Here is a 20,727-nt window from a genome sequence, read left to right as displayed (position 1 = left end):
GATGGCAGTTGGAAGAGATGGGCTGAGCAGCAGGGAGGCTGCTCCTGGTGGGGCTCTACAGGAGATCTACATGGGCTTTATATGAGCGTATATATGGACTTTGTAACTTGATGAATAAACCTACGACCTGTTCAAAGCGGCCTGTCTACGAGACATCTTTTATTATTACACGAACACTCACCAAAGATGAGGCTATTGTCCTAGAGAAAGGACTTGGATATGTCCCCACATACAAAGGAGATTATTTCAGACCAGACAAGAACTAGCTGGGTTCTTTAGGAAAGTCAGATTACGTGCTTTCTTTAAAGATAAACCACATGAAAGTGATGAGGAGGATATAACTAATACTGGTTTGCGTCCCAAATCCACATTTACTCCACCTACTCATGTGGTTCCACCAGAAGTACTCACTTTCGAGAGGGCGGTCCTAAGAGATGCCGAAACCCTTTTTCAGACTGAGAACCGCTCCTTTACCAACTTGTCAAAAAATGAGCGCTTTGCTCTTCGATCATTAGCTGACGACAAATCCATTACTTTAAAACCTGCTGATAAAGGGGGAGCTACGGTCATCATGGACTCAGAAGCATACAGAGTTGAATGTAAGAGACAACTTAGTAATGAAAGGTTCTACCATCCTATCAAATTGGACCCCACCAGGAGACTTATGGCGACCATTAGAAATCTGGCAGATGGTGCATTAGAACAGGGCTGGATTACCAATCATGAGGCGCAATTTTTGAATACTGCATATCCAGTTACTCCATATTTTTATGTATTACCCAAAATACATAAGGGGGTTTTTCCTCCTCCAGGGAGATCCATAATCTCAGGGATAGGGTCGCTCCTTGAACCACTATCAACCTTTGTAGATTTTTTCCTGAAGCCCCTTGTGAGAACTATGCCTTCCTACGTTGAGGATACCAAAGACTTGTTACGCATCCTAGATGGGATGCCATTTGACATCACACAAGATTTCCTGGTAAGCTTTGACGTTGAGTCATTGTATACCTGCATTCCGCAAAATGAGACACTGTCTGTGGTTAGAACGCTTTTGGAAGGAGTGGACTTGGAGAGTCCCACACCAGTGGATTTCATCATGTCATGCGCTACCATAGCCATGAAGGAGAACTTTTTCAAATGTGAGGATGAACTATTCTTACAGGTCTCCGGTACATCCATGGGGAGCATTTTTGCTCCTTCTCTAGCGAACCTGTATGTCCATCAGATCGAGCAGACTGAGATCCTGTCAACAGCTAATCCGTTTCTAGGTCATATTTTGACCTGGAAACGGTATATAGATGACATCTTGGTCATATGGAGAGGTACCACCGCCACGATCAAGAATTTTCACTCCTGGTTAAACAGCAGGAATGAATTCCTAAAATTCACCTGTGAATTCTCTCAGGAAAGGATACCCTTTTTGGACCTACTGATTGGCTCTAATGATGGCATACCCAACACAGAATTGTACAGAAAACCGATGGCACGGAACTCCCTATTACATTTTCAGAGCTTTCATCCTAAAGCTCTCAGGGAGAACCTGCCATTCGGACAATTTCTCCGTATACGCCGAAATTGTTCCGATATTTCTAAATACCGAGAACATGCTTTCCACCTCTCTACACAGCTTCTTGAGAGACAGTATCCCAAGAGAACCATTAAGACATCTATGAAAAGGGCTGCGAATAATCATAGGGAAGCTCTCTTGGAGAAGAAGATTTGCAATCCAACTGATGAAGACAAGAGAATCACATGTGTCAACACTTTTTGTAGTTACTCCAATGCACTAAAGAAGAGCATTCTGAAGAATTGGAAGGTGCTTAAAATTGAAGGTAGCGTTTTGCCTCCTCCTCTATTTGCTTTCAAGAGGAGCTCTAACATAAAAGACCAACTAGTGCATACACGTCCCAGAGTAATGAGAAACCCTGCTAAAACCACATTATGGGGCCTACCTCCGGTTATTGGCCATTTTCCCTGCGGGACATGCTCAGCATGCCCTCAAACTTCACATGCAACAGAGATAGATATTGGCACGACTAGACCTTGGGTATTGAGCAAACACACCAATTGTAACAGCGAAAGGGTGATTTATCTGATAAAATGCCCTTGTGGTAAAAATTATGTGGGCATGACATCTCGTAAGATCAAGTTGAGGATTTCAGAACACAAAAGCACCATACGGTGCAGAAAAAGTGCGACTAAACTTACTAATCACTTCATAACAGCAGGCCATAAAGAAAAGGATTTACAGTGGGTTATCTTAGAACAACCCTACATTCCCCCACACATAACAGATGTCCAACGGTTTCTGCTACGCAGAGAACAAAGATGGGTACACCGATAACATTCTGACATAGTGGGGCTGAATGATGACATTCCTTGGCTGTTGTTATAAGTTCATGATGCTACAGCTCCTTGTTTGAATGTTTATAAAATAGATAGAACTTTGCACTACGGACCTTACTGCATTCTGTAACCTCTGCCTGCATTATTTGTATTATTTCTATCACAGAGATAGCGCACATCAGGTCGAGTTTTCCCTTTCACAAAGATGCGTTTAAACTTCACTTTCTGTTTAAGCATGAAGGCTCTCATGCGGGAGTTGGTTAAGGGCTGTATACCGCACATGCGCACAAAAACGAGGTGTTCCTGCATCAGTATCTGTCTTCCAACATATGCACATTGCACTCGAAAACGGAACAGGTACTGACCTAGCCTCCTTTTGAATATTTTAACACCTGTAGCTATTTTGGCATTCTATACCCTCTGCCTGCATTATTTGTATTATTTCTATCACAGAGACAGCGTACATTAGTTTTCCCTCTTACAAAGATGCGTTTAGACTTCACTTTCTGTTTAAGCATGAAGGTTCACATGCGGTAGTTGGGTAATGGCTGTATGCCGCACATGCGTACAAGAACGAGGTGTTCTTGCATTAGTATCGGTCTCTCTACACATGCGCATTGTACTCGAAAACGGGACAGGCACTGACCTAGCCCCCTTCTGAATATCTTTACACCTGTAGCTACTTTGGTTTTCTCTGACTATAAAGAGAGCTAAGACCCTCCCATCGACACCTCTGGTCTTTACTCAAAGACTGCCCCGGGGTACCGACGGAGAGGTAGGTGTTACAGAAGCTCTCGTTTTTTTCCCAGTCTGTTTCAAAAGCTTACCTCGACTTAAATATACTATTATCAGTATACGATGCAGTCTTTACAACAAGAGTAGGGTTGTCTCTCTGTGTTTTTTCTGCTATTGTCAGCTCCCTTATTTTTCCTAATGTTTGGATGCTTGCTTTGATCTTAACAAACTGGTACTTGTAAATGAGATAGTCTCCAAATGATAGTGAGTCTGCCTCTTTGCACGCTGCTTCCTCTTTACAATCACTGCCAGCTAGTGATTGCCTTTTAAACTAAGCAAACTGTATCTTGAGTTTACCACTGAGCCTAAAAAAAGCTAATGCTCAGACCATGACCATTTTGCCTTTTTCCATTCTTTTCTCCTGTTCACAGTACATGGGCTAGTTTTCTTTGTTTTAGCTATGCTTAATGAGGAGGCATAATTTAGGCATGACAACCAGCAACCTGAATTTTCTCTTCATTTTTAACCAGAGCGGGGCCCCTTTTCCCTGAGTCAGGACCAGGTTAAGGTGAGGGCATCACCCAATTCTTATGGGTAAGTGCAATTTGATTTATTAATTAAATGCTTAGTAGCATCATTATATGCTATTTTTAGTGTCATTGAAAAGTGATGACCTATTGCTGAGTCTCTTCTATATACCAGGTTGCTTGTATTTCTCAACCGTCTTTTTTGTGTTCCTAGGTACCCGGTTTCGATATCTCTTGAATTGACCGGTGCGGTAGGATTATTTTATCTATAAAAAAAAAAAATTCAATTACTTTGTCACATTTTGCCACTGAACCACAGCAGCATCAAAGGTCCTGAAGAAAGCCCCGATACTTTTTGATCATAATGGGCAGAAACATGTCGACCACACTGCTATGGACATTAGCATAATGACAAATTATTTGTGCTAGATTGCCATATTGCTTTTTAAATATGACAGGGGCACTCTACTGAATAAAGAACATTTGAGTTCCTCTAGCCATTTTTACTTACACTCTTATTATTTAGTGCTGCTGACCTCAAGATCCCCTTCACTAATCTGTGGGTACAACGTCACTTTTGACGAAATCTCTTTGAGATCTGACAACAACCCTCTTTGGTTGCACTCTCTCTGCACGGTACCAGGTCGTTATTCCAAGATCTGGTTCGTCATATTGAGATGCACAGACCCAAATGATGACAAACTCACCACCTTCTGTGATTGATGGGTCCTGTCTTAGAAGGGTCCTCTCTTAAAGAGATGTCGGATTTGAGATAGGAATAGTTTCTCCTGGTGGTTATATTTGACTCAGCATGAGACCCGGGTTGTCATAGTGTTTATTGTATTGAGAATTAGGGGAAACACAACCTGCAGGTCTATAAAAAGTTTCTTTCCCTTGGACCTCCCCTCACATTGATTTGTGTTACCATCTGCGTAGAGTGCCACCTTCTTAACACATGCACTATACCTGAAAGTGGTTATCCACTGATTATGCCTCAAGGCCATACGTACAAGTTTAATAACGGTGGGGGAGAGGGGACATCCCTGTCTAGTATCCCTCCCGATATTTATTTTGTCTGTGAGGGGGCCATTTACTAATATACGTGCTGTGGGGTTTTTGTATAGGGTCTTTACTGCCCCTACAAAGCTACTTCCCAGAATACATCTTTCTAGTGCTTTGTGTAGATAACCCCAGCTGACCCTATCGATCGCTTTTGCCGTGTCAAAAGTGATTATAGATAAGGGGGATCTTTCCTGAGTGGCCACGTCGATTGATCCCACCAACTCGTGTGTTAGTTCCTGGATCTGTCCACCCCTTATAAAACCTTTTTGATCCTCATGAATCAAAGTACCGACTACCTGGCCCAGTCTTCTTGCCAGTATTTGAGTGTATATCTTGTAGTCACTGTTTAACATAGTGGGCTGTAGGACTCACACCGTTTTGGGTCCTTCCTTGGTTTAAATAAGATGCATATTATCCCCTCTTCCCCTGATTTTGGCAGCTCCTGTCCCTTTACGAATAGCTTGTGAAATAGCTCGGTCAGCTGGGGCACAAGCTCTTCCTTTAGGGACTTGTATAGCTCGTTTGGCAAAGCATCTGAGCCTGCTGCTTTTGCTTTTTTTTAACTCATTTATTACCCCCATGACCTCCTCTTCTGTAACTTTGGAATTCAGCTTGGCCTTATGGTTTTTTAATAGTACCTGCTTTACCCTTGTGGTAAGGCATTCTTCCATCTGCTGTTCATCGGCCCATATGTCCTCGGTATACAAATTCTTGAAGAAGCTGTTAAATGCCATCCTGATCACTGCTTCTTCCATGCTTAGATCAACTTGATTTTCATCCTGAATGCTTATTACGGCTTTTCTCTGTCTTAGTTTTCCATGTTAGGATTTTGCCGCAACCCTCCCCGTAGTGGTAATGTGCAAGTTTACTGGCCTCCCATTTGTCTTTAATTTTAGCTTTTAGTATGTGCTTGAGCTCACTCTTCAACTCATTCCTTTCCATATTTAGCTTTTCCTTTTTATGTGCGATGTACTACTCTTCCAATCTTTTTTCTAAGGCTAAGATTCACCTTTCCAACTCACTGCTCTTGTTCTTAAACTTCTTATGCCGATAGGCCACAAAACTGATTAATTTCCTCCTCATTACGGGCTTTTATGCATCCCACCACACCTGCCATGAGGTCTCATTTGCGTTTAATGAAAAGAAAGACTTAGTTTCAAGTCTCAATTCTTCTACTACCTCAGGGTCAAGAAGCAGAGTTCTGTCCAGAGTCCATCTAGGAATATCATGTGTCTTCTGTAGTCACACCTCCATCTGCACTGCTCAATGGTCAGAAAGGTGCACCGGAAGGTGCTCTACCTTCTTCACTTTGCTGAAAAATGTCTTGTCTACGAGAAAGTAGTCAATTCTTGATGAGCGACCCAACTTTTTGATCTTAAATGTAAACTAATGAGTCTTAACTCCCTTTTCTCGCAGATATCTGTCAAGCCTAAGTCTTCTAGGTAGAGCTTTAGGCAACTTCTCATTCTCTGGGAGGGTTACGATGTTTCTAATTGGTTGTCTGTCTTTCCTAGGATCTATGACCAAGTTAAAATCACCACCAATTATAACTTGTGCGGAAGCATTCTCTCCTAAATTCTAGGGGTATGGTGTTTAAGATGTATGTGAATTTGGGGAGTAGCATCATCTTTATTAAATTGGAACGGCCCGGGAAGGATAGCGGTACGTTTTTCCATGCATTTAGGAGTTTCTTGGATTCTGCTAGAACTTTATTAAAATTTATTTGAGCTATTTTCTCGATCCCACCCACTACCTGGATGCCCAAGTACCTTATCTGTTGTTTCACCATAGGGATGTTGCACTGAGCGTTCCACTGCATGACTTCCATTTTATGTTGGTTTATCTGATAACCTGATATTTTCCCAGATTGTTCAAGTGCCTCTGTTATTCTCGGGAGTGAGCCTGCTAAGTCATCTGTAAACAGCATTAGGTCATCTGCGGAGAGTGCAACCTTCTTAACCCATGCTTTATACCTGAAAGGGGTTATCCGCTGATTATGCCTCAAGGCATTTGCTAAAGGCTCTACGTACAAGTTGAATAACAGTGGGGAGAGGGGGCATCCCTGTCTAGTACCCCTCCCAATATTTATTTTGGGTGTGAGGGCGCCATTTACTAATTTACGCGCTGTGGGGTTTTTGTATAGGGTCTTTACTGCCCCTACAAAGCTACTTCCCAGAATATATTTTTCTAGTGCTTTGTGTAGATAAGCCCAGCTGACCCTATCTATCGCTTTTGCAGTGTCGAAAGTGATTATAAATAAGGGGAATCTTTCCTGAGTGACCACGTCGACTGATCTCACCAACTCGGGTGTTAGTTCCTGGATCTGTCCACCCCTTATAAAACCTTTTTGATCCTTATGAATCAAAGTACCGACTACCTGGCCCAGTCTTCTTGCCAGTATTTGAGTGTATATCTTGTAGTCGCTGTTGTAATATGCTGCTCAGCCAGGATGTGTGTGTATGTTGGAATGTTGGAGTTAGAATGTTGGAATGGTTTGAGTCAGTTGGTCTATGGGCTGAGCAGCGTACAGGCTGCTCCTGGTGGGGCTCGCTATTTACATACTTTAATACCTGTAACTTCAATCTTCAATAAATATACTTGAAATTACCAACAACGCATTGGACCCTCTATCTGTTCATTACAATTGGCGACGATTGGAAAGAACCTGCGCTTCAACCCTCAAGAAATTTCAAGTTAAAGGAAATCCTATAAAAGCAGTTTAAGCTTACTTGCACCGAGAGCCCCACCAGTGACCTCCCACCGGTCGCCCACAACACCAGAGTGCAAGTCCCTGCTTGGTTTTCCTTTCTACTGCCAGCCATTCCTGCGACATCGTTGGCCCAGTCTAAAAGTGACAGTTCCTGCTGCCTGCCACATGACAAGAGGCCGTTTGACAAGCTCAAGAGCCATCTGTTTCGTCAATTTCGCATCTCGGCAATTTAAACAGCAGTCTACGGAACAGTATTTTGATATTTGCTGCCATCTACTGGATGTTAGTAGGAATTTTGTTTGCCTGTAACTACGAGATACGAGGGCTGTTTCTGTCGCGCTACCCACACAGAGCTTCCCTAGTTACCAGCTTGTCAGGAGTGGGTAATGTAATGCGGACTGTGCACGGAATTTATTTTCTATTTGACCGAAAAAGTATCCGTGACTAATGTGGAATTCATATGAGGTACGAGGCTGGCGTGTGTGATGATTGGAGCAACAGTATTTCAATTTTCATATCTTGCCATGTTTTCGCTTAAGTCTTTTACTGTGACTTTTTGTTATACCTTTTTAGAGTTTCTCCCTTTTCATTGTTAAGAAGGGAGATGTTGTAATATGCTGCTCAGCCAGGATGTGTCTGTATGTTGGAATGTTGGAGTTAGAATGTTGGAATGGTTTGAGTCAGTTGGTCTATGGGCTGAGCAGCGTACAGGCTGCTCCTGGTGGGGCTCGCTATTTACATACTTTAATACCTGTAACTTCAATCTTCAATAAATATACTTGAAATTACCAACAACGCATTGGACCCTCTATCTGTTCATTACAGCTGTTTAACATAGACAGTGGCCTGTAGGACTCGCACCGTTTTGGGTCCTTCCTTAGTTTTAATAATATGCGTATTATCCCCTCTTCCCCTGATTTTGGCAGCTCCTGTCCTTTACGAATAGCTCGTTAAATAGCTCGGTCAGTTGGGGCACAAGCTCTTCCTTTAGGGACTTGTATAGCTCATTTGGCAAAGCCTCTGAGCCTGCTGCTTTTGCTTTATTTAACTCATTTACTACCCCCATGACCTCCTCTTCTGTAACTTTGGAATTAAGCTTGGCCTTATGGTTTTTTAATAGTACCTGCTGTACCCTTGTGGTAAGGCATTCTTTCATCTGCTGTTCATCGGCCCATATGTCCTGGGCATACAAATTCTTGAAGATGCTGTTAAATGCCCTCCTGATCACTGCTTCTTCCATGCTTGGATCAACTTGATTTTCCTCCTGAATGCATATTACGGCTTTTCACTGTCTTAGTTTTCCATGCTAAGATTTTGCCGCAACCCTCCCCGTAGTGGTAATGTGCAAGTTTACTGGCCTCCCATTTGTGTTTAATTTTAGCTTCTAGTATGTCATTGAGCTCACTCTTCAACTCATTCCTTTCCATATCTAGCTTTTCCTTTTTATGTGCGATCTCCTCCTCTTCCAATCTCTTTTCTAAGGCTAAAATTCCCCTTTCCAACTCACTGATCTTGTTCTTAATCTTTTTATGCCGATAGGCCCCAAAGCTGATTAATTTCCTTCTCATTACGGCCTTGTATGCATCCCACCACACCTGCCATGAGGTCTCATTTGCGTTTAATGAAAAGAAATACTCAGGGTCAAGAAGAAGAGTTCTGTCCAGAGTCCATCTAGGAATATCATGTGTCTTCTGAAGGCACACATCCATCTGCACTGCTGAATGGTCAGAAAGGTGCACCGGAAGATGCTCTACCTTCTTCACTTTGCTGCAAAATGTCTTGTCTACTAGAAAGTAGTCAATTCTTGATGAGTGACCCAAATTTTTGATCTTAAATGTAGACTTATGAGTCTTAACTCCCTTTTCTCGCAGATATCTGTCAAGCCTAAGTCTTCTAGGTAGAGCTTTAGACAACTTCTCATTCTTGGGAGGGTTACAATGTTCCTAATTGGTTGCCTGTCTTTCTTAGGATCTATGACCAAGTTAAAATCACCACCAATTATAACTTGTGCGGAAGCATCCAAAAGATATGTGTACAAGGCCTGCATTTCGGTGGGGTAGTCGAAATTAGGACCATAGTATGCAGCTATCACGTAACTTTCCCCGCTCAAGCATACTTTTGCTGCTGCCCATCTCCCCTTCGGATCACTGCTAGATTACTCTATTGCCACATTTGCTGATCTCTTGAAAAAGATACTCAGTCCCTTGACCCAAAAAGGCTGTTCTGTGCATGCATAGGCATCCACCCACCTTTGCTTCTTCAATATTTCTTCCCACTCTCTTTTTAGGAGGTGAGTTTCTTGAAGAATTATGATATAGCAATGTATGCATTTTAAGTATTCAAATATTTTGTGCCTTCTACTTTTGACCTTCAAACCATTTACATTCCACGTTAGGATGTTAACACCCATGACCTACGATAGTGCTCTTATCTGTATATCCTGCTTCTACACAAGTTGGACCATTTTCTTTATTTTTTTCCCCATATGCTCCCACACCCTTTGTGAACTTACTCTCACTCTTATTCTTGTAATCCCATTCCCCTTCCCTTCCCTTCCCCCCCCCCCCATGGAGAACCCTCCCTCTGTCTCTTTGGCGATGAATTTTGCCGATTTTAGTCCACTCCTCTTCAGGCATTCTTTACACTTTTTGCGCCTTTATTTTGGCTATTAAGGATTCTACTTCCTTGAATTCTCTTGGGTTGTGCATCTGGTGGCCCCACATTATTCTCAGGGATGCGGGAAACGCTTTGTACTGTCACTCCCAAACATCTCAACTCCTGCATATATGGACCTAATTCCCACTGCCTGTCCAGGGTTGCTTTGAGATGTCTGATCTTATTCTAAAGGCCCAATCATTCCTGGTATGGGAACACGCTCTTATTGCCTCGCCTAGGATTCTCTCCTTTAGAGTATAAGTTCTAAAGTTGATCAGAATCTTCCTTAGGTTCTTCCTTAGTTTACTTTTGCCGAAAGGATCCCTGTGTACCCTTTGGATATCTTCTGCCAGTGCCTTTGTTTTGACCCAAGGGAAGAACTCCTTCAGAAGAGTAATCACATAGCCTTTGATATCGTCAACCTCTTGACCCTTCGGGACATTTAGGACTCTTAGATTTTTGCGTTTGGCCTGGTTTTCCTTTGACTCAATTTTTCCCCTGAGGTCTTTTTCACTTTCATTCAGGGCCCGCATCTCCTCCTTGTTCGACTTCACGCTCTTCCCCATCTCCTCTACGGTTGATTCCACTGCGCTAATGCGTTCCATTATGGAGTTGATTTTGGTTTCCAGTACTGCATAGGCACCCTGGATCCTAAGCTGATTTTATTTTGAGGTTTCAAAATTCTCCCTAATTTCTGCAATCAGAGACTCAATTAGTCTTTCCGTACCCCTTGCACCTTCAACATTGCTCTCGGCCCATATATGGGGTTGCCCATCTTTCTCTACAGAAACCGGGATGGGTTCCTCCCCTGTGGTTTCAATCGTTTCCAGAGCCTTAAATCTGTTATTGCTAGTCAGAAAGTCAGACACTGGGCTAGGCTCCATCATTACAGATTTGCTCACTTTTTGGCTCTGCTCTCCTGCCAGTGCTGTTGTTTCGCTTGGGAGTGTATGTTTGACTTTAAAGTATAATTGGAGGGAAGGGGTGATTTTTACTTTTAGGCCCACTACTCTTGCCAGAGTTGAGGCTATGGGGGGGAACTAGGGCTTGGGGGAGTAGCCAGTGTTTTTTCACTTTTGTCACTGTTATGTATTGTGGAAGTAGTTACAATAATGATAGGACTCTGGTTCGATTCTGGGGTTATTGTGAGACTTGCTGCCAGCTTTTTGCTCCTCAAGCAGTATCTTACTCCCCTATTAAAAGTAACATCCTGTAACTGCTCTCTCCGTGACTCTGAAGGTTTTATCCCAGCTCCTGGCTTTCTCCCCCAGCTGCTCTGCGTGGGAGGCGAGTCTCTCCCCCCCCCAGCTTACCCTAGTTAGCTGCCCTCTACCTCTGTGTTCTGGTCTTACAGGCTGCCCTTTTCTCTCAGCCTTCTCTTTCCTGGGCGCCGTAGTTGGTCCTGTTCCCGCTGCCTTTCTGCCGCTTGCTGAGCTGATTCGGCCGTTGCCGGTGACAATGCTGCTGGGGCTGACCTGGGCTCTCCCCCGGAAGGAGACCCGGACGGCTGCTTTCCAGTTAGAATGCTGCATTGACACCGCCTTCGCCCACACCGTGTTTGGCGGCGCACCTTGGGAACTTATATGTTACAGGATACAGTGGTCCCTGAAAGCAAAAAGGATATTATTACAATGAATATAGCCTCAATCGGTACTATATTTAAGCCAGTGTCCAGCCGGACAAAGGCACCTGTAATATACAATATTTTGGAACAGTAGTACAGAAGATGCAAGTTAAATCTCAGTGGGATACAAGCCTGTATCCTAAAACTTACATATCGCATAGAAAACAAGGTGCGAAAAAGGCTCAGGCAATTTCAAGGATGTTTCTGTCAGTAGATACTTTAGATGGTGAAACATCAAATATACAGTAGGTCACCTTCACAATAATCTATATACAATAAATAGAGTGTGTAAGGCTGACAACTATGTCGACGGCGTTTCGATCCTTATCAGGAGGCTATCGGATCATCATCAGGACAAATGAAATAAAATTGCCCGTACACAAATGCCTCGAGCGATGTAGTATTACGAGTAATCGACGTCTGGGATGGGGACCGGTTAGCCCGGGTGTATGCCAGGAAACGCGAATAGCGCTCGAGGGGAAGTAATCCAAGGCCTACGAGAATTAGTAAGCCAAGGGTAATCGCGGCCCGCAGTAGGAAGTCCGTCTCATGCAATGGAGAGGAAATGTTCCGTGGCCGCATACGATCTTGGTGAATAGGCTAAACATAGCCACTGTGACTTAACAGTCTGTTTCCCCTTTTAGAATATACGTATTTGGCTTCCTTTCTTGCTGCCATTATCTGTTGAAAGAAGAGAAAGTGAAACACATTGTTTTGGTGATTTTAAGTGTGGTTGCTTTTAAAATAAGATTCTGCCTGCAAGGGAAAAGTTAGTGCACATTCTTTATTTAAAAGCTGTTTTCCTTTTCACATTGTTCCTGGTTTTGATAGAATTGGCTTGATAATGTTTGTTTGGAATTTGTTCCAGCTTTTATACCTTACATTGAAAAAGGGTTACGTTTGTATTCACTTGAGAGAATGATAAAGGTTACCTTTTTAAGGTTTTTCTGTTGTCTTATTCGAAAGTCCTTTTGCAGATGGTGATGGTTTCTCGATTTTTCAGGGAGCATCACAGTATGTTCTTTTTAGTGTTCTAGATTTTTGGGTTCTGAAAAAAGAGATGAAATTTTATAAGCATTTTGTTTGGATAATTTCATTCTTGCTAATAGCCTGCAAAGGAATAGTTTAGAGCTTTTTTAGTTGATGAAAAGTTATTTTGCATTTGTTTGTGAGATTCAAATAAATGGTTTTGCACTTGTAACCTGCGAAAAAAAAGAGTTTTTGAAATGTTGTACCTTGTATTGTTTGGTTTCTTCTGTGGTGATGTCCTTTTTTAATCTTATCTTGAGGGTGTGTCTTTTACTGTTGTTTCTGTTGTTATATTTCATATAGGTACCCCGATATAGGTCTGGGTAACTTCATAACCCTTCACCTACATTCTCTCCTATAGTGCACACATAACGGATTTGAGGGACTGACCTTTTACCTAGTTACAATACTACACATAGTACTTTATTGCTGTGACTCTCCGCTCAGCTCCCTGTCTGATTGAGGGGGATCGTTAATTATGCCTGCGGACCCAAGGATCATGCTTCAGGCAGTTTCCAGCAAGTAAAACCGCTATGCTGCGTTTTGCGCTGTTGTAATTCACATTCTGTGCCTGAGAGCTCGGGAGCTCACGCCCGGCCCTCTAGCCAGCCACCATGTTCTCCAATTCAAAGTCGAGCCCGAGGTGCTTCAGACTTAGAATCTTACATTGAAAGCACCTCATAGTGCAGGTCCAGGACCTCAGCGTCTTGCATCAGTGTGTCGGCCGGGAAGTCCTGATCTCCTCTGCCTATCTCAGCAGGATGTGATGTTTATATACCCTAAATGTATCCCCAGGTGTTCCACCTTGCTGTGCCAGTGTCAGACTTAGGATGACATCGGAAATGAACTTCATGCATAATTATTTTGCAGGAGATGGTGGTCCTCATTATGAATTATGAATCCTCATTCATAATTTATGAGGCCAGTGTTCAAACCCTAAGTACTATGTGTAGTATTGTAACTAGGTAAAAGGTCAGTCCCTCAAATCTGTTATGTATGCAGTATAGGAGAGAATGTAGGTGAAGGGTTATGAAGTTACCCGGACCTATATCGGGGTACCTATATGAAATATAACAACAGAAACAACAGTAAAGGACACACCGTCAAGATAAGATTAAAAAAGGACATCACCACAGAAGAAACCAAACAATACAAGGTACAACATTTCAAAAACTCTTTTTTTTCGCAGGTTACAAGTGCAAAACCATTTATTTGAATCTCACAAACAAATGCAAAATAACTTTTCATCAACTAAAAAAGCTCTAAACTATTCCTTTGCAGGCTATTAGCAAAAATGAAATTATCCAAACAAAATGCTTATAAAATGTCATCTCTTTTTGCAGAACCCAAAAATCTAGAACACTAAAAAGAACATACTGTGATGCTCCCTGAAAAATCGAGAAACCATCACCATCTGCAAAAGGACTTTCGAATAAGACAACAGAAAAACCTTAAAAAGGTAACCTTTATCATTCTCTCAAGTGAATACAAACTTAACCCTTTTTCAATGTAAGGTATAAAAGCTGGAACAAATTCCAAACAAACATTATCAAGCCAATGCTATCAAAACCAGGAACAATGTGAAAAGGAAAACAGCTTTTAAATAAAGAATGTGCACTAACTTTTCCCTTGCAGGCAGAATCTTATTTGAAAAGCAACCACACTTAAAATCACTAAAACAATGTGTTTCACTTTCTCTTCCTTCAACAGATAATGGCAGCAAGAAAGGAAGCCAAATACGTATATTCTAAAAGGGGAAACAGACTGTTAAGTCACAGTGGCTATGTTTAGCCTATTCACCAAGATCGTATGCGGCCACGGAACATTTCCTCTCCATTGCATGAGACGGACTTCCTACTGCGGGCTGCGATTAACCCTGGCTTACTAATTCTCGTAGGCCTTGGATTACTTCCCCTCGAGCGCTATTCGCGTTTCCTGGCTTACACCCGGGCTAACCGGTCCCCATCCCAGACGTCGATTACTCGTAATACTACATCGCTCGAGGCATTTGTGTATGGGCAATTTTATTTAATTTGTCCTGATGATGATCCGATATCCTCCTGATAGGGATCGAAACGCCGTTGACATAGTTGTCAGCCTTACACACTCTATTTATTGTATATAGATTATTGTGAAGGTGACCTACTGTATATTTGATGTTTCACAATCTAAAGTATCTACTGACAGAAACATCCTTGAAATTGCCTGAGCCTTTTTCGCACCTTGTTTTCTATGCAATATGTAAGTTTTAGGATACAGGCTTGTATCCCACTGAGATTTAACTTGCATCTTCTGTACTACTGTTCCAAAATATTGTATATTACAGGTGCCTTTGTCCGGCTGGACACTGGCTTAAATATAGTACCGATTGAGGCTATATCCATTCTATTAATATCCTTTTTGCTTTCAGGGACCACTGTATCCTGTAACATATGTGTTCCCAAGGTCCCTGACCAATCCCTTTGGGTGCCCTTGTTTTTTTCACATATGTTTAGTGTAAGGAGAGATTAACTGAGCCCAGGTGTCATTGGAGGTGTGTGCAATATTGCTCATCCCATTGCACAGGCAGAGCGGTTACTCTTGGTGACACTGTTGAAAGGACCACCAAGCATAACCACTCTGCCTCTGCAATGGAGATAGAGGTAAGAGAAAATATAAATGAAATGAAAGCACTGGCATCCACCTCCAAGGAACCCTGTGGCTCAGTTTTGAGGGAGGTTTCTCAACACATTCCATCACATGCAGCAAGTTGTATGCCCACAATCCCCAACCTATGCAGAATTATACAGCGTAAAAAACAGGCAAGTAACCCCCTACATGTAACACCCCAAACCTTCTCTCATATTAACATTCCCCTGAACTATCTGTAACCGTTACTAATGAAACCTTTCTTTTCCATGACAACAAAAACCCTGTTAAAAGAATACTAATCTTAAGCACACCCCATAATCTTGTTAAGTTGGAGAGTAGTGATATTTGGATGATGGATGTGACGTTTAATCTACACCACAACCATTCACCCAAATATACACTATTGACGCCTTCATTAATCACATAGTAGTGCCCTTTAGTATACAGTTTACTCCCTGATAAACCAACCTCAACATACACTGAATTTTTGTCAGTGATAAAAGCTACAACCATGAACAAAAGTCCTAGAAAAGTGTTAATTGACTTTGAATTACCTATGATTGACACAATTACTAAATTGCACACGGATACCCAAATTCAAGGATGTGTTTTTCACTTTTCACATGCTTATATATCAGACAGTAAACTACAATTTTCATTTAAAAAACTAACTACACTTTGATTTGTTCCTCCTGACACTGTAGATGAATACTACACATCAATTACTGAATCTGATTACTTTACTGCAAACGAGGAAAAGTTGGCACCCCATCTAAATTACTTTGAAGACACATCGATTGGCCATCTAAGTAGGTCAGGTCACAGGAGTAAGCCTCATTTCCATGTGAAGTGGTGGAACTGCTACTCGACCTGCTTAGAGGGAGGAGCAAAAAAAAATAATGCCATAGAGGAATGGCACAACTCCCCCAACAAATCTATTGGTAAACCACATCCTAACATCTATCATTTTTGGGAAATTTTAAAGAAGGAGCCAAGTTTCCAAGAAATGAAAATTGCACAATCATTAACTGGTAGTCTGAACCCATAAATCTCTAAAAGAACAAAAGAAATGTCCGAACAACTATTGGGTGCAATTTACATTTTTAATTAAAAGTCGGGTTTCTTACCTTTAGTTGTTTTCTTTTTTCAACTCTTGGACTTGCATACAATTCCACTTTTCACCAAGAGTCTTGACCAGTCCTTGAATCCATAACAAATAATCCATAAGCCTTGATGTAAGGCATTACCCGAATTAAACTAATCAACATGGTAACAGTTTGGTAAAGCCATTTTCATATCAGCAAAAAATTGGTGCTGAAAAATATACTGTGCTCACCTACAAAAAAGGCATCCCCCCAAAAAAATCCTGAAAAAAATGAATATTTTGTCATACAATGCAACAAGTAATCCATTGTTGCAATCCTCTCTCGAAAAAAGTCGGGTAAAAAGAGCACAAAAAAGAATACATTTTTTTTTTTAAAGCTGGAAACAAATCCATCAATGAATTCCTCTCTCATTTTAACTCCAGCATAAGTCCCCAAAACCAAAAATCCATTTTTAAAAATGTCCCCAAGTGTTTTTCTTGAATTCACGAAGGCTGTGTCCATGTTCCGTCCACCTATCAAGAAAACCGTGACAACGCTATAACTTCATTTCAAAAACCTGTTGTATCTAAAAAAATCAAAAAAATATTGCTTTCATAACACTATTATTTAATAGAAAAAGAAACCTTTCTTTTAAAATGTTTCCATTAAACAAAAAGTGTTATGAAAACAATAAACCCGACATGGGCTTACATTGGCTACCTGTTCTGGAAAACATTTTTAAGTAAAAAAATAAAAAAAATATCAAATTACACCTACGCTAGTTCTTACAACCTCCCTCCTCTCTGCTTACAATAAACTATGACACCACTAATCTATTTTTATTAATTAAAATTTGACTTACCTGAGCGCAGCTCTTCCATGCTTCTGATCCAGATCGCAATGCTCCTCGGAACGACAAAACTTACGTACAAGCAGCAACAACATTCATTCTGTAAAAAGGACAATTTCTCTCATTGACTTCAATGTTAAACCATGGGAAAACCTACAAAGAAAATAAAAATAATATGTTACAATACAGTGTAAAATCTATGCTTATTTTTAAAAAATTATAAATGTAATAACGTATTTATAAACATTTTTTGATTATTTATTATAACTGTATTATATTTAGTTAAAAGTAATACAAATTCTTAAAATACTATAAATGTGTCATTTTTTTAACTTTTATATTTTTAATTCTTTAATTTTTTTATTGTAATTTACAAAGTCCAATTATGCAAACTCACGTTGTTCAAATATCCTTTTTATTTTTTCAAAGTAAAATTACATTAATTTTAAATTACATTTTTTTAGAGACATTACATATTAAATATATATTTATCTGGCTTTTGTTGTTGGTTGTTGGTTTATGTTGTATCAACTTCAATAATGCCTTAATAAAATTTAAAAAAAAAAAAAAAAAATATATATATATTTATCAAATAATAATAGCTTTTAATATAAACTAGATTTCACATCTCCCCCTACCTACAAACAACCCACTTGTTTACTTTGATATAATTGTTTTAAATTTTAGGGTTTAGAAAAACATGGGCAAATAAGTTTCAAATAATTTAATAATGAGTCAATATTTAATAGTCAAGTATTAAAATTAATACCTAGGTGTTAATACACTCCCCCACCCAAAACCCCTGATTCCCAAACATCCCGTCCCAGAGGAAAAGTGTCAAAGCTTTTCTTATTAATCTTTTTATATAATGTTATTTTATTTTGTGATTTCTTAAATATTATCAAATAATCATTAAGTATTAAAATTAATACCTATTCATTAATACACTGCCCCACCCAAAACCCCTGTTTCCCATGTATCCTGTCCTGGAGGATAGGTGCTTAACTTCATTTTATTTTTTATTAAGAATATTTATAAAATGTAATATCACTTAAAATAAATATCAATCAATTTACAAGTAATATACCTGAGTATTAATATACTCCCCCACCCAAAAATCCCTGTTTCCCATGCATAGGTGCATTACCTATTTTAAAAATATTTTAATAATATTCCTTTAATTTATTATGACTAAAACTAAATATCAATTATTTTACAAGTAATGAAATTAATGCCTGAGTACTAATATACTCCATATACACATGAAACCCAAATATTCAAAAAGGGGAGGGAACAAGAGGCTACGGGGCAGTCAGGGTAAGGTGGCCTCCAAATAACATATTAACACAACAAGAAGCTTCCCTGATGTAATGTCTGATTCTTAAAGGAGGTTGAAGCACATTATGCCAACCACCTATGTGCTATTGGGCATCTCAAAAAAATGTAAGGACTGTCCTCACACACCACCATGTGTCAAGCGTCATCTTTGGCAGTCCTCGCTCTTTAAAAACCACGTTTGATTAAGAGCGAGGCTATACCTGGAGACAAGGATGCACTTCTGCAACTAAGTGGGGACCCGTGCGAAGGAAGTGAGTGAGTGATTTAAAAATGTATGCAGATACTACATGAAAACTTTAATTGCCCAGGATTTGCTCAATGTTAAAACTAATAAAGGGGACTTGGGGGAAAAGTGCCCCATCCCCATCAGTGTCGCCAACATGTTTTTGCCCTTGTGGCAAGGGGGGTCCAAGGCATTTATCAGGACGTCAAATAATGGGCTTCTATCTAGTCTTTAAGAGACTAGGATATATCCACTTAAGTAGGTTGACCTATGTCCAACTCTACTATGAAAATCCAGAAACCTGTAAAGATAAAGGTATATTTCAGTAAAAGAATGGGGTTAAACTCATACTGGAAAGTTAAGAATCAGGCGGCTGTATACAAGCATAGATACATTGAAATGCATGGGGTTTGTGAGCACTTGTGACACTGCAAACGTGGTGCTCAAAGAAAAAAACAGGTGTGAGGCCAGCTCACAATCTTACCCCGGGTTAGGGGTAGAAATGTCCCATGGGAAGGGAGGAATTGAGGGACCCCTGTAGTCACACTCTAAAAGAACAAGTTGGGAGGGATCAAGAATAATGAACATAAAAATGCCTTGGTGAGCACTTCAACATGGTCATTCATTCAAAAAGGCTCCAGGCCTCCCACTCAGGCATTCATGCACACCCTTACTGCCTCAAGGTGTGTCCCTCGTGATGCTACTATGCTCTGTTCTCGTTGCTCCCCGCTGGTGAATGTCTGGGGAGGTGAGTAGGGTTTAAACAGGCGTTTGAAAAGATAATTGCGTCGTTAGAGGGTGGGCGTGTGCCACCCGATTGAGAGATGGGATGCAGCTGAGTGAATCCGTCCATGTGGTGCCAGATGACGCTACTGCTAGTAGACACATTTGCGTGGTCACCAAAACGTGCCTGGCCGCGTGTCAGAGATCACGGGACCGGAGTGAGCATAACCGCAAGCTCTGGTGCTGTGACGCGTACGAGCTAGGTGTGCCTAGTTCCCTTAGTGCGTGGTGATAATGTACCCCGGGCGTCCTCTGCGCATGCGCAGAAAGACTGCGGTTTTCACGGGAGTTTCACTGTACCTAAACATTAAGGTGCCGATCACGATCCGGCAAAAACTGGGTACGAACCGTCGGACGGAGCATATTCTCCGTCCAACGCGTACCCGGTCGTCAAAATTTACAAACAAGGAATTACGAATCGCACGGAACACCATTTCCGTACGATTCGTAAAAAAGCCCGACGAACAAAAAAAACCTACCAATGCGATCCGGGAAAGCGCCGACCTGACGTCGGGACGCTCGCAGCCTGCCATTCACGAACCAGGAATCACGATTCACACCGACTTCATCCCGCACGGTGAATATTTTCCGGCTGCCAAAAACTGCCGGGAAATCAGGACGATGCGAACAAGGACCACCAGTACGCGACGGACAGACAGGACGACGCGAACAAGGAGGACCAGTACGCGACAGGACGACGCGATCAAGGAGTACCAGTACGCGACGGACACACAGGACGACGCGATCAAGGAGGACCAGTACGCGACGGACACACAGGACGACGCAAACAAGGAGCACCCGTACGCGACGGACAGACATGGACCCGAACCTACGTGTCATCCCGGCCCTCATAGCAGGCCACCTCCTCTACAGGTTACGACGCAGACGCCGCAGAAGGTCAGAATAACTAAGGGAGGGGGGAAAGTGGGGTGGGGTGGGGGTGGCAGGACCAGGGCAGGCCACAAAACCCCCACCAAAGTCACACACCACACATGCCCAGGACATACCTGACACCCATGCCCTGGTCACTACGAGGGGGTGGGGGCGTGTCCAGCTAAGCCAGCGACCGCCACAACGGAAGTCCGTCACCACGCGAACCGGCAACACAACCAGACCGGTACGTCCCGTA

This window comes from Triturus cristatus, chromosome 1_2 (genome assembly GCF_964204655.1).
Source record: "Triturus cristatus chromosome 1_2, aTriCri1.1, whole genome shotgun sequence".
In the NCBI taxonomy this organism is placed as follows: Eukaryota; Metazoa; Chordata; class Amphibia; order Caudata; family Salamandridae; genus Triturus; species Triturus cristatus.
This window is presented reverse-complemented; position numbering follows the sequence as displayed.